This window comes from Lolium perenne, chromosome 2 (assembly GCF_019359855.2).
Source record: "Lolium perenne isolate Kyuss_39 chromosome 2, Kyuss_2.0, whole genome shotgun sequence".
NCBI lineage: Eukaryota > Viridiplantae > Streptophyta > Magnoliopsida > Poales > Poaceae > Lolium > Lolium perenne.
The window spans coordinates 309,852,343-309,872,183 of record NC_067245.2 but is presented as its reverse complement, the minus strand read 5'-3'; the positions used below and the strand labels follow the sequence as shown (position 1 = coordinate 309,872,183).

General features: G+C 45.1%; 1 pseudogene; it reads right to left on the bottom strand.

The window, feature by feature from the left end:
- The window catches only part of LOC127336865 (disease resistance protein Pik-2-like), a 116,041-nt pseudogene that overhangs the window by 89,197 nt on the left and 7,003 nt on the right, over window positions 1-19,841 (bottom strand).

The following is a 19,841-nucleotide window of genomic DNA, read 5'->3' as shown; positions in this document are numbered from 1 at the left end:
GTTCTTGCCGCCGGTCATATGACTTGTACATCCACTATCAAGTACCCATTTTGAACCTCCGGCGGCATAGTCCTACATGAGATCAATTCTTGGATTTAGGTACCCATTTTTCAATGGGTCCTCTTTTGTTAGCAACAAGGGTCTTTGGAACCCAAATAGACCAAGCAACATAACCATCATAAGGACCAACATATTTAGCATAGACATCACCATAATAATCTTTAAAGAGAACATAGTGAGGGTTATCTATTCCCGCACCATCATCATTAATGGTGTTGCCCTTTCGGAGTTCACCATTAGCTTTCTCATGTGCGGGCTTGGTCTTTTTCTTGTTTGCCTTTTTAGCCTTGGTATTAAAACCAAGTCCCTCCTTCCCATTGTTTGACCTTTGCTTACTCAAAAGATCATCCAAGGAAAGTTTACTTTGGGGAGAGGAGGACCTAGCAAGTTCATCTTTCAACCTAGCATTTTCCTCAATTATATTTGTATGATCACATGAAGGAGTGGAGGAGCTAGGCACATCATATGAGGCAAGCCTAATTTGAAGTTGCTCATAAGACTTGGATAAGAGAGTGTATTCACTCTTCAAAGCTTTGTGAGCTTTGTCTAGTTCATCTAGACCTTTCACAAGTTTCTCATGATCAACCTCAAATTGGGCCCTTTCCTTTTTAAGCACTTTAGACTTAGCCCTAGCAAGATCTCTAGCTTTTGTGAGCTTGTTAATTTTATCTTGAGGCTCTTCAAGAGTTTCTAGCCTCTCCTCAAGAGAAGCTATAGTTTCTTGACTTTCCTCAAGAGCATTTTTAAGAGCATGGATTTCAAGAGAGTCTTCTCTCTCTATTTGACCCTTTTTCTCGAGCATATCACTTTGTTGAGCTATACGAACCATGAGGCTTGAAACATGCTTCTTAGTGTTACCTTGTAGGTTGAGAATGAACTCATCAAACTCTAGCATTTCTTGTTTCACTTTTAGACTAGCATCATCAACCCCTAGATCACTAGATAAGTTAGGCATAGAGGGGTTAGGGGATGATACCTCGGAGGATTTAGCCATGAGGCAACTTTCTTCCTCCACATGAATGACCTCATTGGGGGATTCACTTGGTGATGAAGAGTTTGTGGAGAGAGAGGCAACAGCGACCAATCCATTAGAGGTTGCATCTTCTTCATCATCAACATCATCATCTCCGGAGGTATACTCTTCTTGAGTTGATAGCATAATAGATGTGTCCAAGGAGGACCTTGCCATGAAGCAATGTGCATTCTTGATATGAGGATTCTCATTGGGAGAGTCAAAGAGAGATGAAGAGGGAATGTTGGTGGTGACGATGGTGGCCAACTCCTTTGAGCTTTCTTCATCTTCCTCACTACTAGAGCTTCCCACTTCATCAGAAGAATATTCTTCCTTTGTTACTAGCACAATTCTTGAGGGCCTCTTGCCCTTCTTGGTCTTGTTGTTGTAGAATTTCTTGTTGGGGGCTTTTGAATATTTGCCCTTTGTGTCTTTGCTCTTGTCCTTGGGAATGAGCCTACCATTATGAAGCTCTCTATTCTCATAGGGGCATTCGGCAATGAAGTGGCGCTTGTCATCACAATTGTAGCATGATCTTGTCTTTGGACCAAAGCTAGTGAACCCACTTTTGTTGTTTCTCTTGATGTTGTCTTCCTTGGCCTTGGACGGATCAATCCAAAACGACTTTGCATGGAAGGCCATGTGGTCATGGTAGTGGCATTGCAAATCTTCCGGATAGGTCATGCTCCAAGATGCCCTATAAGATTCTTGAGGAATCACTTCTTCAACGGAGTTGACCACCAAGGCAAGGTTGGAACCTTTTGCCATCCCAAGAGCACGATTGCGAGAATCAAGAGAGGCTTCCTCAAGCACCTTGAGAGCTTGCATCTCGTGCACGACTTGTTGAGAGGTGAGAGAGGAATAGCATTCCCTCCCCACAAGAGTCTTGACATCAATGGGTACAAATGGCATCATGCATTCAATGTACTTTTCCTTGATCCAAGAGTCATTGATGTGGGTGGCACCAATAAGCCGGAAGGCATCGGCAACGGTGAGAAGTCTTCCATACATGTCTTCATGATCTTCATCCGGTAGCCTCATGAACCCTTCGGCTTTATTCTTAAGAGCATTATACTTGTTCCTCCTTGTGCTCTCACTTCCAATGCAACTAGTGGTCAAACCATCCCAAGCTTCCTTGGCGGTGGTGTAGTTCCGGACACGATGCAATTCCTTTGTCCCCACACTAGTTTGAATCATGTGCAAGGCGGTGTTGTTGAGTTGGCTATCAACCGCTTCTCTTCTAGTCAACTTGTCGGGGTTGTATGGCTTGAAGCCCTCCAAGATGATTCTCCATAATTCATTGGAGGCACTACAAACATGAGAGCGGAACTCAAATTGCCAAGTATCGAAATTTTCAATAGAAAACTTAGGTGGGTCGCCCCGAATGTTCAAATGAGGATGGGGAACCGGTATATCGGGTGATTGGAAAGGTGGAGGTACTCGATTGTAGCTCTCACTCCCACTAGTTCCCTTAGGAGATGCAATGGGAGATTTGATAGTGTTTAAGTTATCACCTTCCACGGGTTTGGTAGATGAGGGTAAGTCCGAAGCCTCTCCCTCATCTAACGCACCCGTGTCTTTTACCTCTACTCTAGGAGCCTTGGGAAGGGCCGGAGCCAAAAGCTCGGCAATCATCTTTTTCATGCTCTCCATTTGGGCTTCCATGGAGGACTTCAACGAATTGAAGTCTTCCATGGAGACCGTCTTGGCGGCACCTTCCGAGGACTCCTCGTCCGGCATACTCTTAGGCGGTTAAGCCCGAAATAAGAGCCGAGGCTCTGATACCAATTGAAAGGATCGTATGCCGCACCTAGAGGGGGGGGGGGTGAATAGGTGCTAACCAAATTTTAGTTCTTTTTCAATTTAGGCTTGACACAAAAGGTAAATTCTCTAGATATGCAACTAAGTGAATTTACCTATATGACAAGGCTAACAACTAAGCAAGATATATCTAAGCAATATAGAGATAGAATAGGATAGAGGTAACCGAGAGTGGAGCACGCGATGACACGGAGATGATTCCCGTAGTTTCCTTCCTTTGCAAGACGGTACGTCTATGTTTGGAGGAGTGTGGTTGCTACGAAAGCCAAACCAACAGCCACGAAGGCTTCACTCAGATCTCCGGTGAGCAACGCCACGAAGGCCTAGCCCACTTCCACTAAGGGATTTCCTCGAGGCGGAAACCGGGCCTTTACAAGGTTCTTGGGGCACACATCCACAACCAAATTGGAGGCTCCCAAATCTGTTACAACACAACAATCAACAACAATACATCAACACAAATCAACTAGGGAACCAAATAGGAACACTAGCATGAGATCTCTCAAACAAGAGAGGGGGAAATGAAGAACGCTTCGGTGAGGATGTAGATCGGTGTCTTCTCCTTCGAATCTCCAAAGATCAAGAGCTTTGGTTGGGGGAGGAAGGAGATCTTGCAAATCTTGACTTTCTTGAGGTGGCTCTAATGGAGGTGGCTTGGCATATTACTTGTGTAATGATTGAGCAAGCAACCAAGGTAGAAGAAGGGGGGTATTTATACCTCCCCTCAAAATTGAGCCGTTGCTGCTTCCGGGGGCCCGGATAATCCGGCCTAAGTAAGGGCCGGATAACCCCCCCCCCCCCCCGGATAATCCGGCCTTCGGGACAAAACTGTGACATTGTCCGGCCAAATGTCCGGCCCATGTACTGGTTCACATTTCTTCCAGTCCTTAGCCAAAAACGAGGGGGCCGGATATTTCCAAAATATCCGGCCCGGATAATCCGGCCCTGGTACAATACCGGGACATTATCCGGGCAAATATCCGGCCCCCATACTGCGCTGCATTTCCTCAAAGACTTAGCCAAAAACAGGGGGACGGATATTTCAACAATATCCGGCCCGGATTATCCGGCCTGGCCAACTTTTCCTGAATTCTTTTGACAGACGATCAAATCCAACACACATGAATAAATATCTATGTAATCTCTGTACCATTTAAACAAACATTAGTGTATCACATATATTGACATCAAACATACAAAACATAATGTGAGAGATGTTCTTTCAATCTCCCCCTTTTTGGTGTTTGATGACAATATACGGATTTGCAAGAGAATCACTAAAGAGACAAGCATGATGGCAAACCATAGAGGCACTCCCCCTACATGTGTGCATCTAAGTAATTTGCATTTGAATACAAATACACAACACATAGGAGTATGGTGCCTCATCACAAGAGATATCCAACATGAGCTCTAACACTAGACATTGACACATATGAAGTTGAGATAGGATGTAAGAAATCATACCCATGTGTAGATATATAATACGGAGATATAGCATCACACATAATGTAATATCCTTGATCTCAACAAATAGAAATCCGAAAACCATAACAATGTCTCACACCACATAGCACATAGTTTTTAAACGGAAACGGAACGAATAGTTCAAATAAGAGGGAACACAAGCAATAAAGGAATGATAAACGCATATGCTTGTGCCCAAACCAGGCAAATCCCCGAGAGAGTTCCTAATAGAACACTTCTCCCCCTTTGGCATCGAGACGCCAAAAAGGGGACAAGCACGATGCTACTCGCCCCATGGGGATCACTCGGAGGCATAATCATCATCGGACTCTTGCGCCTCTTCTTCTTCTTCTTCTTCTTCTTCATCAGTGTCAGGTGCATCCGGAGAATGACGAGAGGTGTTGGACCTTTGAAGGCAATCATCAAGATCACTCCATGGAACTTGTGCAGAGTGCCATCCACTGTAACCCTGGTGAGCTGGAGGCTGAGGCGGGGGACCTTGATCACCACTGAGCTTGTGTAGAATAACCGCCTGAGTATGCTTAATCTCAGAACGCTCTCGGCTAGCTGCATAGTTCTCCTTATGGATCTCAATATTCATGCAAAGGATGTGACGCTGAAACCAACTAAGCCGGGTCACTTGCTTCCTCATAGCCGGGACATCAGGATGACGAGCAGGAGCAACACCACTAGAACGAGCATCACCCATGAAACTGCCAGGTGCAGGTACAGCTGAAGAGACTGGCTTAAGCTTGTAGGCCTTCTTGACATGGTGCTTCACCAACGGATACCCACTCAAATCTTCACTATTCACAGCCACAGAGTTGTTGATGAGAAGCTGGATGTAGGGTGCATAGGGAATGGTGGTCCGGGAGACCATGGCATCACGGATCTCATGGAAGATAAAGTCCATGATATCAAGAGTGTAGTCTCGCACCTCATCACCATCACGAGCACACTTATAGCTGAGGTGCATAAGGTCCACAAGGACTCCCCGGAGAGCATCATTGTTACCACCACTTGGGCAAATGGTTGCCCGAAAGAACCGGAGCAACTGACTGTATATGAGGAGCAGCCCCTTAGTATAACCAATCCTTCCCGCTGAGGTATAGAGATTCGCAAGAGCATTCTTATCTGTCTGTTGTGGTCCATGAAGACGACGACCCTCATCAACAGGAACTCCAAGAATACCAGCAAAACGGCGCAGAGTGGCACTGCAGTGAGTGGAGCCAGTCATCCATTCCATAGTGCGTTCCTCATCTTTTTTGATTGCCAAGGTGGCAAAGAATTGCTTCACCAAATCTGGGCTATAGTCACATTGAATCTTCATGATATCTTCCAAGCCCATTCTTCCAGCTACCCAGATTGCATCTTCAAAGTGATCGTTTGCAGCCAGAATGTCCACATCGATAGCTTGCATGGGTCTCAGATTCTTCATGGGCTCATAGACATCCTTGTAGATGAACACTTGCTCCATGCACCAGAATCTCCTGCCCTCTATCTCTTCATCCCTTGGAACATCTTCATACCAGTTCTTCAAGCGGATAGCGGAATAAGAAACTGGATCCATGGCCTTGTAGTTCTCCCTCACTTCCTTGTTCTTCCTCCTTGAAGTGACGGACTTGCGAGGTGCATTGGGTGCAAACTCGTCACTAGATCGATCATGCCTTTGGCGTCTCCGACCACCCCGAGAAGCACCACCTGAGAGAAGCAAAGGCGGGTAACAAAGAGAAGGTAATGCTCATAAGTCATGTAAGATACAGTAATATACTCGAGAAACATGCGATAAGTCGGTACAAATCTAGACATGATAGATTGAAGCAAAAACTGCAAATCTTGACTTTCTTGAGGTGGCTCTAATGGAGGTGGCTTGGCAGATTTCTTGTGTAATGATTGAGCAAGCAACCAAGGTAGAAGAAGGGGGTATTTATACCTCCCCTCAAAATTGAGCCGTTGCTGCTTCCGGGGGGCCGGATAATCCGGCCTAAGTAAGGGCCGGATAATCCGCCCCCCCCCCCCCCCGGATAATCCGGCCTTCGGGACAAAACTGTGACATTGTCCGGCCAAATGTCCGGCCCATGTACTGGTTCACATTTCTTCCAGTCCTTAGCCAAAAACGAGGGGGCCGGATATTTCCAAAATATCCGGCCCGGATAATCCGGCCCTGGTACAATACCGGGACATTATCCGGGCAAATGTCCGGCCCCCATACTGCGCTGCATTTCCTCAAAGACTTAGCCAAAAACAGGGGGCCGGATATTTCAACAATATCCGGCCCGGATTATCCGGCCTGGCCAACTTTTCCTGAATTCTTTTGACAGACGATCAAATCCAACACACATGAATAAATATCTATGTAATCTCTGTACCATTTAAACAAACATTAGTGTATCACATATATTGACATCAAACATACAAAACATAATGTGAGAGATGTTCTTTCACCTCTGCTACACTTGATTCACCATCTGTGATAAGTCAACTTGTTTCACCACCGCAAGCTTCACTTGCTGGTACTTCTGCTGAATCTGAAAACTCTCATAATATTGATAATGTTTCTGCTGTGCTTGATGATAGTGGTTCATTGGGATCTTTTCTAGATGCTACAATTGCTAGGTCTAGACAAATTGAAAATGCTGAAACTCCTAATGCTGCTACACCTGTTAATTCACCTGAACTTGATTATTCTAGTGATGATCCTGATGAGGATTATGTGGAGTTTAATGATGATTTTATTAATAGATGCAATGCTACTGCTGATGCAAGAAAAATTAAAAAGTTTCTCGCACAATATACTGTTAGACATAAGTTATCTCCTGATCCTGAATTTGCCACATCTCCTATATGCATTAAGGATAAAGATTATGATTTTTCTCTTGATCTATCTCATATAGCTATTGTAGAGAAAACACCCTTTTGTGGTACTGAAAAAGAAAGTGCTGTAGAACACATGATTGAGCTTTCTTCTATGAGTAGCTTGTTTTCTGATGATGTCAAGATGCGTACTTACTTTGTCGCTAAATTTTTTCCTTTCTCATTAAAGGATGATGCTAAAACTTGGTATAATAATTTGCCTCCTGGTTCTATTAAAAGTCCAACTAAGCTGCGTGATGTTTTCTTTCGAAAATACTTTCCTGCTAGTGCTCAACATATTGCTTTACAGAAAATTTATAGGTTTGACCAGGGAGATGAAGAGAAATTGCCTGAGGCTTGGACAAGATTTTGTTCTCTTATCAGAGCTCGACCTGGACATGATTTAGAAAAGAATGATCTACTTGATATATTTTATAGTGAACTGACCATTGAATCTAGAGCATATTTGGATAGTTGTGCTGGTTGTGTTTTCAGGAAAAGAACCTGCATTTAAGCTGAAGAATTATTGGCTAGAATAAGCCGGAATCATGATGATTGGAATATACCTGAACCAACTCCAACGCCAATATTGAAGAAGAGGGGTTTAATTGAATTGAATGATGAAGATATGAGGGAAGCTAAGAAGTCTCTCAAGGAAAAAGGTATTAAATCCGAAGATGTGAAGAATCTACCTCCCATAGAAGATATATGTGAGATAATTCCCCCTTCATCCATGATCGAGGTAAACTCCCTTCAACGCTTTACTAGGGAAGATATTGCGTATTCAAAACCTCCTGCTCAATGCTTAGATGAGTTTGATAATTATATTGTTAAGCAAGAAAATTTTAATATGAGAGTAGAGAATCATCTAATGGAAAATTCTCAAGCTATTAGTGAATTGCATGATATTGTGGAGAGAACCTCCAATGATGTTAAGATGCTTGTTAAACATTTTCAAATGGTTCAAACTCAAATTGATCAACTCACTAAAGTTCAAAATGACTTGTTAAAAAATAATTCTAAAGAGAAACATGCTTATGAAGTAACAACTAGAGGCGGTGTCTCTACCCAGGATCCTCTATATCCTGAAGGGCATCCCAAAAGAATTGAACAAGATTCTCAACGAATTGAACCTAGTGCTCCTTCTAAGAAAAAGAAGAAGAAACATAAAAAGGTTATAGAATCCTCTGAACTTGTTAATGCTCCTAATAGTATTTCTATTTCCGATGCTGAAACTGAAAGTGGTAATGATAATGATAAGAATGACGCTTCTGATAAAGAAGAAGTTGAAGATGAACCTGAAAAGCATGCTAAAAATAAAAAGTATACTAAAGAAGATTTTATTGCTAAGAAACATGGTAATGAAAGAGAACCTTGGGTGCAAAAGCAAATGCCTTTTCCTGCTAAGAAACTAAAATCAAAGGAAGAAGAACACTATAATAAATTTTGTGATTGGATGAAACCTTTATTCTTGCAAATCCCTTTGACTGATGCTATTAAATTGCCTCCTTATTCAAAGTATATGAAAGATATTGTTACTAACAAAAGGAAAATCCCCAATGAGGAAATTTCCACCATGCTTGCTAATTACTCTTTCAATGGCAAAGTTCCAAAGAAGTTGGGCGACCCAGGTATACCTACTATTCCTTGTTCTATTAAGAATAATTATGTTAAAACTGCTCTATGTGACTTGGGAGTCGGTGTTAGTGTTATGCTTTTTTCTCTTTATAAGAGACTTTATTTAGATAAGTTGATACCTACTGATATATCTTTGCAAATGGCTGATAAATCTACTGCTATTCCTGTTGGTATATGTGAGGATGTTCCTGTTCAAGTTACTAATAACTGCTTGATATTAACTGATTTTGTTGTGTTGGAAATGCCTGAAGATGATAATATGTCTATTATTCTTGGGAGACCTTTTCTTAACACCGCAGGGGCTGTTATTGATTGCAACAAAGGAAAGGTTACTTTCAATGTTGATGATAAGGAGCATACCGTCTATTTCCCCAAGAGGATTGATAAAGTATGTGGAGTCAATACTATTTCTAATGTGAGAACTATCAAAATTGGAACTATTGATTGTCCTATATATGAGCCTAAAGAAGGATATCAAAATCTTATGATTGGATCCATATCAATACAATTCAAGGTAACATGATTGATTTGAGGTTTATTTCTTCTTATGCTATGTAAAATTTATTTGGTGGCAAGACTTGATCAACCTTGTTAACAAATACTTTTTATATGCATAGAGGAGGTAAACAACATCTCTTTCTTCCTCCATTTTTTTTTCTACTTGCTGTAGCACTTTTGATTTGCAAAGTTCCTTAGTTAATTAGAGATTTCAAAAAATTTCCTGTCCAGTAATAATAAACTTAATGCCCAGAAATGTTCATTTTTCAAAGTTTTCAAAAATTCACAAAAATTATACCGTTGGTCCTATTTTTCGAAAATGCACCTGGGAGCACCTGGGGATGACCAGTGGGGCACCCCAGGGTGGCACCCCACAGGCCGGCGCGGCCAGCAAGGGGGGCGCGCCACCCTGGTGTGTGGGTCCCCCTTTGCCCCACTTTAGCATCTCTTTCTCCCAGAATCTTCTCTCTCCCGAAAAAACTCGAACCAGCTTTCTCTCACTCGCGTTTTTGCTCAAGAGCTCAGGATTTTTCGATATCTTTGCTCAGCCCAGATTTCTATCTGAAATTTGGCACATTTGCTCTCTGGTATGTGACTCCTCCGATTATCCAAGTAGAATTTTGTTTGGTTGAGTATATCTTGAATATTTTGCTGCTGTAGGTAACATGTTTAGTGAGCTTGCATGCTTGTTCTAAGTTGTATAAACTAGTTTTGATGCATGATTAGTACTCTAGCAAGTTCCTATAGTAGTTCCCCTTGATTATATGCCATCAAATCAAATTTTATAGTGTTTGTTGAAAAATTTCAGAAAAGGAAGATGAAGAAGTTCAACTTTGGAGAATTGTTTCAGAGGGGAACAACCAGCACCGGGAGGCCTTCTAGGACCGCCACCCGACTCAGGCGATCCTACAATGAGGATATCATCGCGCCAAGCTTCGCGCCCGAGGAAGACAATGGGACTCCTAATGCTTCGTCCTTCCCCTGTTATGATTTTCTGAGAAATGCAGGGTTATTGGATGATTTCTTCACCCTCGTCAACAGGGCGGGCTTAGCCGCCTACGTGGGAGATGAAAGGGAGCAATACTACATGCTCACCAAAATGTTCGTCGAGAGCTTCAAGTTCCACAACAAGCAATATGGGCCGACAGTTGCATTCAAGATTTATGGTAATCCTATTACTATGGATTTGGAAGCATTTTGTGTTGCATTGGATATTGCCCCTGTAGGTACAGCAAGGAGGATTGATGACAACCCCCGGGATCTGTTGGAGCTCTATCGAGGGATCACCGATGATGATTGTCGCACCATTCAGCGTGGCAAGATAAGAAACATCCAACTCCCCGCCATTAAGTACTTTGCCTATTACATTGCTACTAGCATTCTTGGTAGGGAGAACACTAGCAATATTTCTAGCTACCATCTTGCTTTCTTGAACGCTGCACTTACTGGACAGACATCATATCATCTTGGTTCTCTTATTGCTCGCCGCCTGTCTAACAGGGGGCCTATTTTTGGAGGAACTATTGCATTGCGCATTTTAACACATTTAAGACTTCCTCTTGATTCTAATGATGTGCCATTAACCCCTAGGAGACTTGATATTGCTGCTATGAAAAGCCATCATTTTGTTACCGCTGATTCCACTTTAGATAATATGGTCTAAAGAATGTTGTTTGCTGACGGGGATGAGAAAGAAATTCCTCTTCCCCAGCCAGGTTTGTTCAGTATTGACAGGCAACCATGGTCGCGCACTAAGGAGGAGGTGGAGGAAAAGATGAAGATACAAGACTTCCACCAGCAGCATGACTCCGAGGATGCCGAGCCCTCCTACGATTACACCGTCACGTATCCGGGTGCTTCCTCTAGCACATACCCGGAATATGATCCATCTTCGTCGTACTACGGAGATGCTACTTCATGGCCACGATGGGATTGAGCTCCACTTAGGCCAAAAGCCTAAGCTTGGGGGGAGGTATACCGGCATCACTCATTCTTTGCATATTATGATTGCTGGATACTTGTATATACTTGTTTAGTTTCTTTAAGTGGTTTTCTAATGAGAGGGAGATGATATTTGGGGAAGTGCTGATTGAAAACAGATTCTGGGCTGTTACCATAAAAATTCTCAAAAACAGCCAGAACGTTATTTTGCGAAGCCAATTTTTGAGCATGTTCCCCAGGTTGTTATCTAACTTTCATTAGTTGAACACTTTTCGATTTGAGCAGTGGAAGAATTTCTTAAAAATCGGGTACTGTACTACTGTCAAGTTTGACGAATTTCTGCTGCTTTATGTTTATGTGAGTCTTCTAGTTTGCCATTTCTTGTTTTTGCTTTGTTTCTTTCCTAAAACACAAAAAGACCAAAAATATTTCTGTTGTTTCTCTTCACCATTTGTTTATTTTAGTTTCTTGCTTTTACTTTGCTTTATTTGCTATCGTTGGTTTGCTATAAGAAAATCCAAAAAGATTTTGCTTTGTTCGCCTGTTTTCTCTTGTTCTTGTTTCCAATTCGAAAACACCAAAAATATTTGCTGTTCTTCTTTGGTTTGTAAAGTTCATTTTGAGTTCAATGGTCTTCGGTGGCTGGAGCGTGGTTTTCATTTCATATTATCCAAGCTACACAAGTGAAAGGCAATAATGACGATCTACGACAATTGGATTGTGGTGAGAGGCTGGTATGAACTCTATTTGTTTTCATTTTTGTACATATACTCATCCATGTGAGCATGCTTAGTTGGTTCATGTGAGGTGTATGTCATTTGAGAAAGTCTAGTAGTTCATGATCTCTCATGTTTAGCTCCAATTTATTAATATGAGTAGCATGGCATGGATGTTTGCTTGCATTGTTTTATTCATAAGTAGGTATGGCATTGTGGTATCCTCCTCTGAATAATTCATTTATATCGACTTGGCACATGCTCACGCATGCATATGACTGAACAAAAGTCAATTAAGCCTCGATGATTTACATTGCTTCAGAGTTCTTGTATCACTTTTATGCCTCCGTTAATTTATTTTGCCGCAAGCATGATTATGACAGTTACCGCTCTCTTGATTTGTCGCTCCCCAGTCTATTGCTAGCCTTCACTTGTACTGAGCGGGAACGCTGCTCGTGCTTCCAAACACCTGAAAACTAAGTTGTTCCAAAGTGTCCACCATAAATACCTATGCATGGCATTTCAAACCATTCCAAGTAAATTCTCATGCGCTACCTTTAAAACCTTCAAAATGCTTCTCAATTTGTGTAATGTTTTATAGCTCATGAGGAAGTACGTGGTGTTTATCTTTCAACCTTGTCATTTACTCTTGACGGACTTTCATTATGGACTAGTGGCACATCCGCTTATCCAATAATTTTGCAAAAAGAGCTGGCAATGGGGTTCCCAGCCCCGATTAATCAAACTTCATTAATAATTCTCTTCACATGTTTTGCTCTGATTCATCAGTAAGCAACTTAATTTTGCAAATAGACACTCCTCCATGGTATGTGATTGATGGAAGGCACCCGAGGATTCGGTTAGCCATGGCTTGTGTAAGCAAAGGTTGGGGGGAGTGTCACCCAAATAAAACTAAAATACGTGTGTAAACAAAAGAGAAGAGGGATGATCTACCTTGCCGGTAGAGATAACGTCCTTCATGGGAGCCTCTCTTGAAAGTCTGGTTGGCGAGGTAGTTGGTGTACCCATTACCATTCGTTGACAACAACAAACACCTCTCAAAATAATTTTACTCTTGTTTTAAAAATGAAAAGCTCTAGCGCATGTTAATCCCTGCTTCCCTCTGCGAAGGGTCAATCTTTTATTTTTATGTTGTGTATCCATCCTTTCTTTGAGCACTTTCTTGAGAGCACAACTGTCATTCTTAGTACAATATGCTTGTCTCAAAATATGATTGATTGTAGTATAACTTTGATGCTTTTATCTTTGACAATCACTATTTCTAGTCTTTCTATGAACTTCAGAGGTGCCTGAGCATTTATGTTTTGCTGATCAAATATGGGCAAGCGAGATACCACTTTATCATACTCTTTTATGAACATTGCAATCCTGCTTATAGACATGATTTATGATGCTTATTATTAATTGTTGGTACCTCTCCATGATTGACATAGCTGTTGGATGATCTTATTTGCATGCATTTCATTATGAACTGCCTAGGTATTAGCCATAGCATGAGAATATATACATCATATGAGCAAATGTGTTCGTGAAAGTTCTTTTATCGCTCAGTTGTTAACTGAATTGCTTGAGGACAAGCAATAAGCTAAGCTTGGGGGGAGTTGATACGTCCAAAACGTATCTACTTTCCCGAACACTTTTGCTATTGTTTTGCCTCTAATTTGTGTATTTTGGATGCAACTAACACGGACTAACGCTGTTTTCAGCAGAACTGCTCTGGTGTCTCGTTTTTGTGCAGAAATCCAACTTTCAGGAAAATCCTCGGAATTTATGCAGAAGGCCCTATTTTCCCAGAATACTGACGGAGCCAGAAGGACAAGTCAGGTGGAGGCCCGAGGGCCCCACACCATAGGGCGGCGCGGCCCAGGGGGGCCCGCGCGGCCATGTGGTGTGGCCCCCTCGGTCGGCCCCCGACGCCCTCCTTCGGACTACTTATTGCCTTCGACCTAAAAACGCACGGGGAGAAGTCGAAGTCGCCAGAAACCCTCCAGAACGCCGCCACATCGCGAAACTCCGTCTCGGGAGCCAGAAGTCTCCGTTCTGGCACTCCGCCGGGACGGGGAATTGGAGGAGATCATCGCCGCCATCACCACCGACGCCTCTCCATCAACCAGCAATGTTTCCCCCATCCATGTGTGAGTAATTCCCCCGCTGTAGGCTGAAGGGGATGGTAGGGATTGGATGAGATTGGTCATGTAATAGCATTAGATTGTTAGGGCATAGTGCCTAGTGTCCGTAATTGGTACTTTGATGATATTGTTGCAACTTGTTATGCTTAATGCTTGTTACTAGGGCCCGAGTGCCATGATCTCAGATCTGGACATGTTATTGTTTCATCGTGATATTTATTGTTTATGATCTTACCTGCAAGTTGTATACACATGTCGCTGTCCGGAACCAATGGCCCCGAAGTGACAGAAATCGGGACAACCGGAGGGGATGGTAGTGATGTGAGGATCACATGTGTTCACGGAGTGTTAATGCTTTGCTCCGGTACTCTATTAAAAGGAGCACCTTAATATCCAGTAGATTCCCTTGAGGCCCGGCTGCCACCGGCTGGTAGGACAAAAGATGTTGTGCAAGTTTCTCATTGCGAGCACGTACGACTATAATTGGAACACATGCCTATTGATTGCTTTGTACTTGGACACCGTTTTATTATTATCTGCAAATGCCCTGCTATGATTGTTACATGAGTTTCTCTCATCCATGCACGCCCGTTATCCGTCCCCGTGCCTACAGTATTTTAATCCTGCTATTTACTATAATTACTACTGCTGTTTCTGCTACTCTGCTGTTGTTATTTTACTACTGCTACTGCTATAAAACTGTTACTACTGATAAACTCTTGCGAGCAAGTCTGTTTCCAGGTGCAGCTGAATTGACAACTCCGTTGTTAAGGCTTTCAAGTATTCTTTGTCTCCCCTTGTGTCGAATCAATAAATTAGGTTTTACTACCCGCGAAGACTGCTGCGATCCCCTATACTTGTGGGTTATCACTATCCAGCATGCATCTATGCCTAAAAAGTCCACCTCCGGGTTAGCATCCGCACCCCTTCCAGTATTAAGTTGCAAACAACAGACAATTGCATTAAGTATGGTGCGTAATGTAATCAACACAAATATCCTTAGACAAAGCATTGATGTTTTATCCCTAGTGGCAACAGCACATCCACAATCTTAGAACTTTCTGTCACTGTCCCAGATTTAATGGAGGCATGAAACCACTATCGAGCATAAATACTCCCTCTTGGAGTTACAAGTATCAACTTGGCCAGAGCCTCTACTAGCAACGAAGAGCATGCAAGATCATAAACAACACATAGATGATAGATTGATAATCAACATAACATAGTATTCCATATTCATCGGATCCCAACAAACACAACATGTAGCATTACAAATAGATGATCTTGATCATGATAGGCAACTCACAAGATCTGACATGATAGCACAAGAGGAGAAGACAACCATCTAGCTACTGCTATGGACCCATAGTCCAGGAGTGAACTACTCACACATCGATCCGGAGGCGATCATGGCGATGAAGAATCCTCCGGGAGATGATTCCCCTCTCCGGCAGAGTGCCGGAGGCGATGTCCTGAATCCCCCGAAATGGGATTGGCGGCGGCGTCTCTGGAAGGTTTTCCGTATCGTGGCTCTCGGTACTGGGGTTTTCTCGACGAAGACTTTTTATAGGAGGAAGGGCATGTCAGGAGGCGTCACGAGGGGCCCACACGCTAGGGCGGCGCGGCCCCCCTAGGCCGCACCGCCTTGGTGTGTCGCCACCTCGTGGCCCCACTTCGTATCTCCCTCGGTCTTCTGGAAGCTTCGTGGAAAAATAAGACCCTGGGCGTTGATTTCGTCCAATTCCGAGAATATTTTCTTTGTAGGATTTCTGAAACCAAAAACAGCAGAAAACATCAACTGGCTCTTCGGCATCTTGTCAATAGGTTAGTGCCGGAAAATGCATAAATATGACATAAAGTGTGTATAAAACATGTGAGTATCATCATAAAAGTAGCATGGAATATAAGAAATTATAGATACGTTTGAGACGTATCACGCAGCTAGGCGGCGTTGCAGTGGCAGGCCATTGAAGGCTGGATGGCGTCCGAGCCTCTTAAAGGGACGCTGCCGGCGGCCATTTCCCCGACCAAACCATTGCTAGATCCCACACTATCCACCCCACCGACGCCATGGGAAAGAAATGTTGGCCGTTCCGCAAGAGCAAGAACGACCACGCGGCAAGTGGCTCGCGGTCCGGCAAGAAGGCACGGGTCGGCCGATACGTCCGCGTCAACCTCGCGCGGTAGCTATCGGAGGAAAACCGGCCGGTACCATGGCTGGACGCGAAATTGCCGGGATGGGGCTGGTACCTCAACTCGAGGCGTGTGCCGGTCCCTCCATGCTGCGCGAGGGCCGAGAGCGGCGGGACGAGGTGCGCCGCCGCCGAGCGCTCTTGCCACCGGATCTGCGGAAGGATCCGGCGTACGCGCTCAACTCCTACAACTGGATTTCATTCGGGACGTGGGAGTTCGACGCGCGCCGCCGCGCTGGCTACCTCGGCGACTTGGAGTACTTCGACCGCGAGATCGCCGCAGAAGAAGAAGAGAACGACCAGGAGGACGCGGACGACGACGAGGACGAAGACGTGGACATGGCAGACTACGACCACGACGACGGCGGGCCGGTGTGGGATCCGGAGACCCAGCCACCGGACATTTCCGAGGAGGAGGCCATTGCCATGGCACTGGCCAACAGCGAGAAGGACGAGCTCAACGAGCTCGCTTTGTGGGACGGGCTCGCAATCCAGCTCCGCGAGTTCGCGCTCGCGCAGGGGAGGCCGGCGACTCCTCCGGCCACGCCGACGCGTTCCAACGACCGCGCTCCGTCTGCTGCTCCGGTGTGGGATCCCTGGCCACAGCCTCCTGCGCATGCGGCGGCACCTCTTCCACCGCCGGCGTACGAGCTTCCATGGCCGACGCCGGAGGTGATTGACCTCGTCAGCGAAGACGAGCAGTAGGCAACACCTACTTTTACCACGCCTTTATGGCTTTTTTATGTTTTTTATTAATGTAAATTATGCCTTCACATTGAATGGAAAAAAAAATTTATGCGTCGTGCCGCTGGAGCCACCCCGACGCAAACGGACGTCCGGACGATTTCGACCATTTGGGCTCGCGTCCGTTTGGAGTCCGAAATGTGTCGCGCCGCTGGAGATGCCCTTAGGCTAGGCTACATCAGTTGGTACCGAAGGTCTAGTTTGTGCACTATCATTTGTGTTGAGTCGCAAAGCACATGTTTTGTTGTCATTTTAGACACACACATGTGATTGTTAGACAACACGTAATACCTATCTCTATATGTATAGAGTAGTACTCTACCGTATATGAACTCTTCTTATAATCATCATAGTGGTTTTTTTTATGTCATATAAAATGCAACGGATCTCCCTCATAGGGATATCATTCTCCCCAACTACAACATGGTATTAGACAAAATATGGCGAGCTTACCATCACACAAAACTTACACAAGATCAAAGCAAGAATAAAGCATACTACACATCATATGAACATCTCACGTACTACTAACTTGCTAACTGCTAGCGTCAGACTACTAACACACACTTAGTTCATCCTAAGCGGTATCATACTTACACCAAAGGCACACACCACTGGCACAAAAGGATTGTTCAACGGCTTTGTGAGGCCAACAATACAACCAGAACTTCAGAAAAGAAACTACACAAGCATGCAGATAACATGGACAGCTTCCCTAAATGGCGGCCAATAGAACGAGGATCTTCCAATGGCTATGGTGGTGCTTTTTGCAGCCCCATATGCTGGCGACGGAGGTGTCAGACCTGTACAACTGGACGTCGAAGCTACCGTCCATGGGGATGAAGACGATCGTGTCCTCAATGGTCATCTCGGATTTCTGGGCAAACTCACTCCAGCCTTTGATAAATGCGACCCTCTCACCCCTCCACTGCAGCTGCACATTGTTCTCGCAATACTTCCCCCGGTACAACGGCGTATTCACCGGTTGCCCGCCATCTTGTTCAGCGGTTGCTCCATGGCGGATGACACGCTCAACGCGAGGGGGTTGCTGTTGGAGAGCTACACCAAGGCTTGGAGCTTCTGCTGGGGATTGTGGCCTAGTTTTGCAGAATGGCATGGGTGAACCTTGGGTGCGTACATGTCGTGGTACGCATCTATCAGTGCAACATTGTTGTCCCAGAGCTTCACCCTAGGTGCAATGTCTTCAAGGCCCTCCATTAATTGGCCCATCGAGGTACTCCCGTAGGTACTCCTAATGATGCAAACACAATGACAATTATAGCCAGACATAGGAAGGGTGATCACCACGACATGACAATGACAAGCATGTGAATGACATGCTTGGCAATGAGTTCATAGTCGCACTTCAAGTACAACGGGTGGCGTCGCGGCCGCTGCTGCAGAAGTTGCAACTGCCGGGGATTGCCCCGCTTGTGGCATAGTGTACCACGGGAATGGGACGAAACCCGTCGGCACCTCCATCTCCCTTCTTGAGCTTGCTGCACCCGCCGCCATGGTCGTTGCTCTAGTCATCGCTAACCCTAGGTGGGGGTTTTCTGACCCCATCGAGAGATCCGATGGTCGAATCTTGGCGGCGGTCAGAACGCGTCCCCATCATCGTCTCGGAGATGGGGAACGACCGATTTAACACTGGCACTACTATCGGGTGAGTCAGCGCCACTGCATCACAGAGGCCACATGCCTCGTACTCGCAAATGATCCGCGCGCGGTCAGAGACCCGCTGGGGTGAGCTTCGCCGCGGGAGCCATCGGCGGATCAGGCGAGTGAGGGGGAGGAGGAGGTGAGGACGCCATGGAAGGGAGGTTGATGGGGCGCGCGGTCCGGTGTGAGAGCGAGTGAGGGAGGGAGGGCGGTGACTGGAGTGGAGACCAGCGCACACGAGTAATTGCCACGTCTACCACGCTTCTCCACCGCCAACTGATCACCTCCCCAACCACCTCTCCTACCTCGTCAGCACCTCTCCGCGAACCCTAGCCCCCTCTGGCGGCCGCCGCCGCTCCCCTCCGCCATTTCGTGACGCTCGTCCTGCAGCGTATGGAGGCAGGCACTCATCCCACGGCGGTTCATCATCGTCCCGCGCCGGCTCTGCCGAGCTTCCCCTGCTGAAGCCACTGATGAGGAAGTATCACGGCGCGCGTCTGCGCTCTTTCGCTGCCGTACATAGGCTGATCTAGCACATCAATGAATCGTGCGTTCGTGATTTGACGAAGTCAACAAACGTACATGATAATGTTATTCATAACGCAGGTTAATCCATTTCTTTCTTGCCCAATTCCGTTAGACTGACTTCAAATGCCAGTTCGAAGAAACAAGATACACTTCAAATGCTGTGCAGCCCGCTGCTTGTTCCCGCTGAAGATCCGGTTGAGGATGGCCACCAGCATCACGCCTCCCTGCGCAATCCTCTTCTGAACAACCGGCAGCGCCTTGAAGAAGTACTCATCTGCAATTCCATTTTGAAACGGATCTCGTCACACTGGGTAGAACCATAAATTGGTCATCTCTCGACACCAAGCTGCTTACCTTCCATGTTAGAGCCTTGCTCAGTACCCACGTACGCCGGGCATGACAGCTCCGCGCTCTTCTCGGCGTGCTTTTGGATGCTTTCGCAGCGTTTCGCCGTTGTCAGGTACTCAGCTCTCACTTGGTGTGTCTCAGATGTGAGAGGTGATGAACGCATGTGTGATCATACACAACATGATCATTGAGAGCGAGCACGATGAACATT